This window comes from Notamacropus eugenii, chromosome 5 (assembly GCF_028372415.1).
Source record: "Notamacropus eugenii isolate mMacEug1 chromosome 5, mMacEug1.pri_v2, whole genome shotgun sequence".
In the NCBI taxonomy this organism is placed as follows: Eukaryota; Metazoa; Chordata; class Mammalia; order Diprotodontia; family Macropodidae; genus Notamacropus; species Notamacropus eugenii.
The window spans coordinates 245,049,805-245,061,851 of NC_092876.1; the positions used below are offsets into that span (position 1 = coordinate 245,049,805).

The 12,047-nt window shown below is 35.9% G+C and overlaps 1 long non-coding RNA gene and 1 pseudogene across 1 annotated transcript in view; one reads left to right on the forward strand and one right to left on the reverse strand.

Moving 5' to 3' along the window:
* The window catches only part of LOC140505944 (uncharacterized), a 77,118-nt gene extending 72,133 nt beyond the window's left edge, over positions 1–4,985 (forward strand). The window contains exon 6 of the long non-coding RNA XR_011967713.1: positions 2,988–4,985. This is a non-coding gene — a long non-coding RNA (uncharacterized lncRNA). The remainder of the gene's footprint in view (positions 1–2,987) is intronic.
* A 150-nt stretch (positions 4,986–5,135) lies between these two features.
* On the reverse strand, positions 5,136–6,792 carry LOC140505943 (beta-hexosaminidase subunit beta-like; annotated as a pseudogene).
* Between the last annotated feature and the right edge of the window lie 5,255 nt (positions 6,793–12,047).

The window sequence follows — 12,047 nt, forward strand, 5'->3', positions numbered from 1 at the left end:
AAGACTAAAGGGAAGAAAGATATTTGTTTGCTCAAGCATTAAAATGTTTGGAAACTCCAATTTACAACTAATAATTGTCTCAAGATTTTCTGAGACATTTCAGGTTCCAGATCATAAGGTCCTGTGACCTCTGAGTACAAAGGGTCCATAACATCTGAACAACCATCTGCATCTGAGAAAATAGAGAAAGGCTAGGAAGTTGTTATCAAGGACACAGTTGTTATTAACTGTGAATACAGAGTCATAGTTATCTAATCCTTCAATGTTTTCTGAGTCCAAGAAAAACTTCAAATAACTAACAGCAAAGCCCAGCACATAAGGCTTCTCTACTCTTCCCTAGTCTACACAACACAGAGGAATACAAGCACAAGTATACAGACAAAACCATTCCCATAAACCAGATCTCCTCAGCGATGCTGTTCTGCCATGATCAAGCCTCTCTTAGTTTTCTTGATCTCTCTTCTTTTGATACATATAGCTCTGAAACTGTAGTATGCTGGAACTTCCTAACACCATTCCAGAGGCTTTGATGAACCCTGCTTTGACTCACTCTCTGTAGCTAACTGTATACTGGCAGAAAAAGTCATGACATTATTAAGGCTATTGACAATGGTGGTTGCCTTCCTGCTCCAAAGGTCAACTATTTTTTTCCCTCCTTGATTGTGGTTAAAAATTGTAAATGAGAGAGGGAATACAAGATGGATGGGAGACAGGAGGGTAAAGTGAGGTGGAAGGAAGGCAAAGTAGGGAGGAAAAAGAACATCTAGGGGAGAAAGATGAATTCAAGAAGGAATGAAATGGAAAAAAAAAGTTTGGATCTTCTTTGAAAAATCAGGATCCTCCATACCTTCTGGAAATATGTAAATAATGGAAACCACATGGCAAGTACTTGTAAGCCTTAGTAGTTAGGTTTGTTTGGTAGATATGTGAATGCTCTCTGGGAGATGATTTTGGTCATCAGGTCTCCTACCTGCATTTGAAAGTAGAGCTCCCTCAATTTTCATCTGAACAAGATCCTCAACACCCTTAGTACAACTGGGTAGGAGCATCTATATTAGAGCCCTGGTTTTTTGATGATAGATAGGTTCTTTCCAAAATCTTGCCCTGAAGTTTTCCATGAGAATCAACTTGAACTATTCTTAGTGCTGTGTCAGCATGGTTGAAATACCTTTGCTTCAGGGACATCTAGTGAGGCACTGATGCTAAGATGAAATGCAAAGAAAAAATCTGATGCAAAAAAGAAATCAGATAATCTTGAGGATTTACGGCCAGGAGTAACGTTGGAAATCAGTCATCACAATCATCATCAATATTCTTATTTATTTTTTACAAGTTGGGAGTAGGATCAGAAAATAAGGTGAGCTGGTCAAATGACAAAAATAAGAACCAATATGTTTATAATTTTCCTCTGCCAGTAAGTTATATATCCCCATGGATAGGGAGGATTGGATCAGTGATTTCATTTTTTATAGCAGCTGGATGGCACAGTGAATAGACTATTGGAATTGGAGCCAGGAAGACTTGAGTTATAATCTACCCTCAGACACATTAGCTGTGTGATCCTGGGTAAATAACTCTTATTTTCCTCAGTTTTTTCACCTGTAAAATGGATAATAATAATAGCACCTATCTTCCATGGTTGCTGGATCAAAAGAGCTAATAGTTGGAAAGTACTTTGCAAACTATAAAACACTATATAATGTTTATCATCATCATCATCAGTTTTAGAAATTCTTAGGTGAGGCAAATCCCTCCACCAATCCATACTAGTACCTTATTTGTAACTTATAGTCTTACAAAGCTGTCCAGAATACTAAGTGGTTAAATTACTTACCCAGAGACAGAGATGGGCTTTGAACCCAGCTTTTCCTAGGTCCAAGACCAACTCTCTATCTGTTATGTCATGTTGCCTTTCTGCCTCCATTGGCACCCACAAACCATGAAAAAAGCAAAGGAAGGGTAGCTCCTCCAGGTTTCTGGATGAACATGGATAAGACCTGAATAGGAAAAGAAACATAAGATCATAAATCTAGAGCAGGGGTAGGAAACTTGAGGCCTCTAGGCCACATGTGGCCCTCTAGGTCCTCAAGTGCAGCCCTTTGACTGAATCTAAACTTCACAAAACAAATTCCGTTACAAAAAGGATTTGTTCTGTAAAACTTGGACTCAGTCAAAAGACTGCACTTGAGGACCTAGAAGGCCACGTGTAGCCTTGTGGCCTCAAGGCCACAAATTATTCACCCCTGATCTAGAGATTGAAGGAGGTATCAAATTCAATCTTCCTATTTTACAGATGAGCAAAACTGAGGTCCAGGGAGAATAAGCGACTTGTCCAACATCCGACAGATAGTAATCACAAAAGGTAGAATTTGAACCCAAGGCACAGATGAATTGTACTCTGCTCTAGAGGAAGGAGTATATACATCAACAAAGTCATAGATCTGTTGAAGTGTCAAAATAGGAGTAGGAGTGATGCTATGACAAGATTTTAGCTTTTGATTTAAGTGATTTTTTTTTTAAAACAAAGAAGCACCAAAGTCACTGAATTAGGTTAATTTCTTGATGCATACTAGCAGTGCTCCTGTGCTTATTTTCCTGATCTGTAAAATGGAGATAATACACATGTGGTATCTACTTTATAGCATTATTGTGAAAACAGTAAAGTATTATAGAAATATGAGCATCTTTATAAATAGAAATCCATTTCATCTACTTATTCATCCAAATATTTTGAGTTGTTCATATGTACACTGGAATGCCACTATGAAACCATCCTTGATGTTTATGGTAAAGGTATTATAGAGATAAAGATTGGACCTAAGATTTCATTTGTATATGGAATATCCAGATGAAGGGTTCTGTTTTGGGCATATTGAGCTTGAGATGCATATAGAAATCTAGTTCTTGATGTTCAAGAAACATGTGATGCTGTGATGTAAAACTAGAACTCAGGAGGGAAGTTAAAGCTGTTTTTTTTCTCTGAATAGAGATGATAATTGAACCTGTGGAAGTTGAAAAGATTAACAAGGGAGAAAGTGTAGGAAAAGAGAAGAAAGTCCAAGACTGAGCCTTGGGGGACTCTGCATGACCTGCTATAGGAAAGCCGGCAAGACAAACTGAGAAGAACTGGTCTGATAGGTAGGAGTGGAACCTGGAGAGAACAATGTTATGAAAACCAAGAGAATATCCAGGTGAAGAGAATGATTCACTATGTCAAAGGCTGTAGAGAAGTCAAGATGGATGAGTATCGAGAAAAGGTCATTAGATTTGGCAACTGAGAAAATAATGAGTTTGGAGAGAACAGTTTTAGTTGAATGATGGAAGACGTCTTACAGAGGGTGTAGAAGACAGTGAGGGGAGAGGAATTGGAGGCACCAATTGTATGACTTTCTCAAGGAGAGCTCTAGGATGATAGCTAGTAGATGCCTTTTTAAGGATAAGGGAGGGCTGTATTTGTAGATAGCATGAAGAAGTCAATAGGTAAGGAGAGACTGAAGATTAGGGTATAGGGATAATAAAGGGATCACTTTGCTAGAAAAGAGGCTCAGGAAGTTAAAGGAAGGAATTTAATACTTGGAGACACAATTTTTTTAAAGCTTTAGTTGACTTATTTTTTAGTCTGAATTTAACATACACTAAATAAAATGGGCATTTTTTAAAATAAGTTCTTGCGTTATTATGAAATTCCAAGTCTACGAGAAAAAACTCTTGCACACTCTGGTCGTTGCTGTGCACAAAGTTCTCCTGGTTCTGCTCCTTTCACAGAGCATCAGATCATATAAGTCCTTCCAGGCCTCTCTGAAGTCTTCTTGTTCATCATTTCTTATGGCACAATAGTACTCCATTACATTCATATACCATAATTTATTCAGCCATTCCCCAGTTGATGGGCACCCCCTTGACTTCCAGTTTTTGGCAACTACAAAGAGTACTGCTATAAATATTTTTGTACATATGGGACCCTTTCCCATTTTTATGATCTCTTGGGGATACAGTCCTAGTAGCGATATTGCTGGGTCAGAGGGTATGCACATTTTTATAGCCCTTTGGGCATAGTTCCAAATTGCTCTCCAGAATGGTTGGATGAGTTCACAGCTCCACCAACAATGAATTAGTGTTCCAACTCTCCCACATCCTTTCCAGCATTTATCGTTTTCTTGTTTTGTCATGTTTGCCAATCTTATAGGTGTGATGTGGTACCTCAGAGTTGTTTTGATTTGCATCTCTCTAATCAAAAGTGATTTAGAGCATTTTTCATATGATTATAGATATCTTTAATTTCTTCTTCTGAAAATTGCCTGTTCATATCCTTTGACCATTTATCAATTGGGGAATGACTTGTATGGTTATACATTTGAGTCAGTTCTCTATATATTCTAGAAATGAGGCCTCTATCCCTGAGCTTAGCCGTCAAAATTCTTTCCCAATTTACTACATCCCTCCGAATTTTGGTTGCATTGGGTTTGGTTGTGCAAAAACTTCTCAGTTTAATGTAAAATGGTGGTTTTCTAAAGGCAAAATGCCTTCCAGAGTCAGAGAAAGAAATATGGAAGTCATTCACAGAATGTAGCAGATCATGTTTGTGTATGTGTATGTGTTTGTGTATCATGTTTTGATTTGTTATATGATTTCTTCCATTTATTTTAGTTCGACTACATAGCATGACTATAGTGAAAATGTACTCAGTAGGAAAGTATATGTAGAACCTATACAGAATTGTATGCTGTTGTGGGGAGGGAGGGGGGTACTGGGGGGTAAGTGTGAGGGGGATAAAATCTTAATTTTATGGCAGTGATTGCAAAACATTAAATAATAATAATAATAATAATAATAATAATAATAAAAAGATACAAAAAGATAAAATGGGCATTTTAATATACGTAGTAAAAGAGGAAAATATTGATTGTACCTGAAATTGCAAATCTCTTGTGCTTAGCTTGTCTTTCTTTTAAATTATATAATAAATTCAATATGTGATTTTTAAATCTGTCCTGTTTTTGATTCTTTCTGGATTTCTTTGTAATCTTTTCTAAACAATTTAAAGATACACCAATCTTTTTTTTTAATTTTTACAAAGATATATTTTATTTATAAAAATTCATACTTCCTATTTTAATTTACATAATTTCAAAATTAAGTTGATCACAGTACAGACATCAACTATTTTGCTTCATTTGGGCACTTTACATTTCACAATATCCAGTGAAAAGAGGTTGAGCTTTTATTCCATGTCTGACCATGCAGCAGCGATGTTCTGTCAGCCTATCATAAGCATCATCCAGGTTTCGGACATTTGTGGGGCTCCAAAGCTGCTCTGCTACAGCACTTGCTCGAGGCCATAATCTTGGAGAGAGATTAGTGTCATCCATGTATTCTCCCCACAGGGCAGCTGTTCCACCAAGTACAAAGTTTTTCTGTTTTTCAGTCCCAACAAAATTAAGGGGTTCCACAGAACAGTATTTTTTTCAATCTTGTCCATAAGTAATATAGTCTAAGTACCAAGGAGCTGCAAGGACTGTAGCATACCCAGCTGCTGTAACTTTCTGTAGCTCCTCACTATAAGAAGACTGGATCCATACTTCAACTATAGTGTCGTTCTTAAGCTTTACTCCATTATCAAAAACTTCCTGCCAAACCATGTATCCTTTGTTTCTAGGTGAAACGATGTCTATAAGCCTCTGAATATAGTACGATTCAAGTTTCGAGTAATCTTGACCTAAGCCTTGTTGCCTCATGAATTGTGTCACATCTGGGTTTGATTCCCAACAATCGAAGTCTACTTCATCTCCTCCCAAATGAATGTAGTCTTCTGGAAACACTCTGCTAATTTCTTTGAAAAAATTCGACATGAATGTATAGGTTGAATTTAAAGTCGGATTTGCAGGCCCAAAAAATCAGTCTTCTCTGACTCTATAACAAGGTGTCAGTAGGTCTTTCTGACCTTTTTCCCAGGATTCCATATGGCCTGGAGTATCAAACTCTGGGATAACTCTGATTCCTCGTAATCCAGCATATTCAATCACAACTTTGACATCAGTGTAAGTATAAATAAGGGCAGGCTAATAGGCTCCTTCTCTGCTTAAGTCTGGATAAGTCCAACTCTGATATGGGAAAAAATGGTCATCCACTATATGCCAATGCAGAACATTAAATTTATTAAATGCCATGGCATCCAGGGTGTTAAGAATAGTGTTCATTGGCAGAAAGTGTCTGGATGTGTCGATTAAAACTCCTCTAAAACCAAACCTTGGAGAGTCAGTCACCTCTGACTGGTTGACCATATAAGCCCCATAAACATCTTTGTAAACCAACTGGCTAGAAGTTTCCAAACCTCCTAAAGCACCCCAAACCTTCTTGGCTTCTAGTATTGCCACAGGCTCCTTAACAACCAATTTATAAGACTCATCAGAATTGCTGTTAGGGTGAGCATCACACTCTGAGTCAGAGTTAATTGTGACAAGAAGTTGCCGCAGCTCTTTTCCAACAAAAGACTAGGGATGGCCATCTGAGCTCACGAAATAGTCAAAAATGTATTCATGATAGCGGCGGAAAGCCTCCTCCAGCAGAAAGCAATTGGAGTCCTCGGAAGAGTGGGGGCCGTGAGCGATCTCGAAGCTGTCAGGGGACAGGTACAGCACCCGGGGTGACTGCCGCACGGACGCGGGCTGGGGACACAGAGCCTGGCAGCGGGCGGCGGCCAGCGGGGCCCCGGGTCCGAGCAGCAGAGGCAGCAGCCCCAGCAGCAGCGCGCTGCTGGATAGCACCGGGAGCGTCATGGCCAGGCTCAATTGCTTCCTGATACACCTATCTTTTGAGTGGAAAAAAAGGATTCTCTTTTCTTTTTTTGGTGGGGCTTTCCATCTCTTCATGTTAGATTTTGTTATTAACATACAGTAATATCGATGATTATGAGGATTTATTTTCCTTCTGTGTAACTTTGTTGAAAACATGAACATTTTTCAGTTAGTCCTTAATCTTTTGGGTTCTCTAGATAGACCAATATATGGCCAGAAAAAAAGCAATCATTTATTTCTTTTTGTCTTATGTTTATTACATATAGATTAGCAAATATGTTAAATCATATTGTTAGGCAATAATGGGCATGCTTGTTTTATCTTTGATATCATTGGAAAGGGTTCTACCCTTTTCTCATTGAGTACAATGTTGTCTTTAGGTCTTAGATAGTATTTACCATGTTAAGGAAAGGCCCATTTTATTCTTGTGCTTCTTTAGTGTTTTTAATAGAAATGGATGTTTCTTATCAACCTCTTCCCACTCATTATTATTTCAAGACTGGGTCTTTCTATCTTTCTCAGCCTGAAAGTAGGGGACATTCTATAGGTCTAATCTTTCTACTCCATGGGACAAGACTTTTGATCTGCTGTATTTCTACCTGAGTGATTTTATTCCTATTAAGTAGCCTGGTAGTCTGACCCCACTGTTCCTGGGTGCTCACCATATTGGTGCCAGACTTAATGTGAATACTTAATTGGATTTATTCACATTTTAACTTGGAACTCATGAACTCAAGCAATTCACCAGCTCCAGCCTCCCCAGGTATTACAGGTATAAGCCACCACATCTGGTTATTTAGCATCTACTCACATAATTAAATGGTTTTAATCTATATTCTATTAATTTTAAAGTAATTATGTCTATAGTTTTACTTATATTGAAAGAATCATGAATAATTGATATAAATTCAACCTACTCAAACTATATAAACTTTTATAATGTTACTGTAGATTACTTACTAATATTTATTAATATGTTTATATTGATGATGATTAGAGATGTTGATCTATAATTTTCTTTCACCACTTTTTGTCCCTCACGTTTCAGTATTTGTTTCATAAAAAGAGTTTAGAGTGATAGTTCTTTTCTTATTTTTGTGAATAGCCTATACAATATTTAAATTCACTGGGTCTTTTAAATCTTTGATAGAATTCACTTGTAAATACCATCTGGTCTTGATTTTTTCCTTTGAGAGTTCATTTACAATGTGTTCAATTTATTTTTTTAGATATTTTATCATTTAAATAAACCTCTTTCAACTTTTATTAATCTGAATATTTTATACTTTTATGAATGTCTATCCATTTCACCTGTTATTAGCTTTGTTGTAGTTGGTATGTAGTTGGCAAAGAGTTTCTGATAGTTTCCTTTATTCCATTTTCAATCATCATGAAATATTCTTTTGCATTTTTGATGCAGATAATTTGGTTTCTCTCTCTTTAATCATATTAATTGGTTATTTTTAAAGATTAACTGAATTGTTTATTAATTAACTAAATATATGTTTATTATTTTTAATAATTTCACTTTTGTTATCGTCTCCTTTCATTTTCAGAATTTCTATTTTGGTGTTTAGTTGGAGGTTTTATTTGTTGATTTTCTAAAGGTTTTTGTTTTGTTTTGTTTGTTATTTTGGGAGGGAAGGCAAGGCAATTGGGGTTAAGTGACTTGCCCATGGTCACACAGTTAATAAGTGTCAAATGTCTCAGACTGAATTTGAACTCAGGTCCTCCTGACTCCAAGACTGGTGCTTAAATTCCTTTCTGTTACCATACTTTAAAAAACAGGTGCCTATCATCTCTGTTTTCCCCCCTTAAAGTTCTATTCAGATCCTTAACTTTTTTTTTTGTTTATCTCTATTATATTTGTTTAAGTCTGAAAGGGCTACATTGGGGTTTTCCACTGTTATAATTTTGTAATTTTCCTTTTGTAATTTGATTTATTTAGTTGTTATGCCATTTTGTATATTTATATTAAGTACTATATTGATTTGTTGTTTATGGTTTTTAAATCATAATGTAGTTGCCTAGGGTTTTTTTTTTTTTGTGTGTGTGTGTGTATGTTTTTTTCTTTTACTATTGACTTGTCTGAAATCATGATACAAAGCTTGCTTTAGACCCTTAGTTTAACTGTGTGAATTTTTATGTTTCAAGTACCCTTCTTGTAAGAAATATTGTTGTAGTCTGTTTTCTAATCCATTTGGTTATCCTTCTATGAGAGTTCATTCAATTAACACTTACAATTATGAAGATTAATCACTTATTTCTCTCCATCTTATCCTTTTATAATTTTTCTTCTCTTTAACTTTCCCCACTCCAACCTTTACAAAGAAGAAGATTATAACAAGGAGTCACTTAATCTAAGTGTTTTGTAATTAGAGCAATCCATTTCCTCTCCATTGACCATATTTCTTCTCTTGTCCTACTCCTGATCTCAGGTTTCTATTTCTTTTTGTCTGTCTTTTATACCCCATCCTCTGATGTTGGAGTTTGTTTTGCTTCTTACTACTTCTTTACCTATCGTATCTTTTTTTTCTTAACCCTATCCCTCTCCCCACTATTTTCCTGTCTATTTTAATATGTTTCCACACAACACTTTTTCTGCATTTATGTGAATGTGTTCAACTCTCCTTTGGTTCAGATGAAAATAAAATTCATGTGATGCTAGTTCTCTTCATGCCTTTCTCCATGTTTTAATACTCTTTTTCTCATGTAAACCTATTCTGTGAAATAGCCAGCAACCTCTCCTTCTTTCTCTATTTCTATTATATTCCTCTTTCATTCCCATTTTCTCTTTGAACACTATAAAGACAAAATAAAAACATTCATAGATCTCTGTCTTATTTAACTTTATGTCCCTTGAAGACATTAAAGTTATGAAAGAAAGATCACTGCTTTGTTTTCCTGTTAGAATATAAACAATTCATTATTATATAGTCCCTTCCAATTCATTATGCACACACACACACACACACACACACACACACATCTTTGTTTCAATTGTTTCTTTTGTTTTTACTTCATATTTTATATTTAGTTCTTGACTTTTAGTTAAGATTGCTTAGAAGTCCTCTATTTCACTAATGGTTTTCCCCCTCTAGAATTAGACTGAGTTTTGTCAGATAGGTTACTCTTGATTATGTTTTTACCTTTGGCCCTCTCTAATGTCTTATTCCAAACTCTCCTCTCTTTTAAAGTAAAAACTTCAAAGTGTTGTGTGATCCCCTCTCCTTGGTACATGAACTCTCTTTTTGGATGTGTGGGGGAAACTTAGGATTTTGGTATGATATTCCCGGGAATTTTCATTTTGATGTTTTTTTAGGATGTGAGGTAGATTCTTGATATTTTCATATTTACTTATGTTTCTAATATATGTGAACTGTTTTCAGTTGTGACTTCTTGAAATGATGATTATGAAATTATTAAGGCATTTTATTTTGGTTTTCATCATCAAGTAGTCTTAGGATTTTAGATTATCTCTCCTTGACCTGTTTTATTATTTTTTTCATCTTATACATTTACTGGGGTGTCTATGGGGGAACTGAGCTCCTCTAGGACCTAATATGCCACCATATTCCCATAATTTTTTTAGAGATATGACATTGAATAGTGGTTAGTATTCTAGATTTGGAATCAGAAAGACATGGGTTCATATAATGCCTTTTATGTTTAATAACTCTGTTAACATTGGTAGGTTATTTCACCCTTTTGAGCCTGTTTCTTTATCAGTAAAAAAGGGAGAATAATACTGGCCTCACAGGTTAAGGCTCAAATGAGATAAAGTATGCAAAGTACTATTATAAACTTTAAGATGATATATCCATATGTATATACAGAAATACACATGCATGTATGTGCCACTTATTAAATTATGTGTCCAAAGTTACACAGAAAGTATCAGAACCAGGAATTTTGACTCAATATCCCAAACTCATTCCACTCTAGACTATATCTCCTCTAGATATGGCAGATAAAAGCATATATATTTGCAAATGTATAATATTTTAAAATATCTTAAATAAACACTACAATTCATTTTACAGAAGAATTTAAAACACAAATAATGATGATTAACTGTTTTTTCCACCAATTTTAGCATCACTTTTTGTTTAGAAGGATAGAATTGAACCCTAAAATGAGGTGGGAGTTATTATTTGCTCAGTTAGTAATATATTGGTCAGCCTTTTGCTGGTTTCAGATATAGGACACTAACTTGAAATATAATCAGAAACCATTTAAAATGTTTTTTCTTGGAGTGATGAACTTTTCAAGGAATTAATCATTGAATCCCCCCCTAATATTTGTCTTAGACTATAATTTTCCTTACATACATAATTTAAAAAAAATAGCACCTCTCTCTGCCTCTGTCTCTCTTATCATGAAAACAGTAAAGACTCTAACACACATCTGCCCTATTTCTACAACATCACTAAGTTTTTTTTAAAAGTGAAAAATAGCAACAGGAAGCAAATGTCAAGATGGCAACTCACAATGAACTGTTGGCTTCAATACTGGGTCAGTTTTTTTCTGAAGCATTTCAGGACTATAGGCATCTGTAAATACAATTTAGCATGCTTTGAAACTCCTCATGTGCAAGCCAAGAGGAAGGAGAAATCCAAGTGGAAAGTGCTACAGATTTTCCTTTCAGGTACAGAATTCAGAAATTTAGGATGATTTGTATTCTTCAGCACGACTTTGCTTTTTCCCAGAGAAATCTATTTGGAACCACTTCTCTAGTACCTGAGAACATTAGCATCAGAGTGGTGGGAGCTTGGTGAAAAGGAGTTAGGGAATTCAAGTTGGTTTTCTTCAGGAATTCATGAAAATAAACAGAATAAATGAGCAAAGAGATAAAGGTCTAGAATTCTTGCTACCAGAGAGGCTGAGACTGTTGGGTTACTTGAACTTAGGAGTTCTGTGCTGAAATGGTATAAGTGATTGAATGTCTACCCTAAGACCATCACTGGACACAGAGGAGAGAATACAAGTTGTATTTTTAAAGCATCTAGCACAGTGCCTGGAACATAGGATATACTTAATAAATACTTGGTTTCTTCCTTCTTTCCTCCCTCCCTTCCTTCTTCCCTCCTTTCCTCCCTTCCTTCTTTTTTCTTCCTTCCTCCCCCCTTTTTTCTTCTTTCCTTCCTTCCTTCCTTCCTTCCTTCCTTCCTTCCTTCCTTCCTTCCTTCCTTCCTTCCTTCCTTCCTTCCTTCCTTCCTTCCTTCTTTCCTTCCTTCTTCCTCTCTTCCTCCC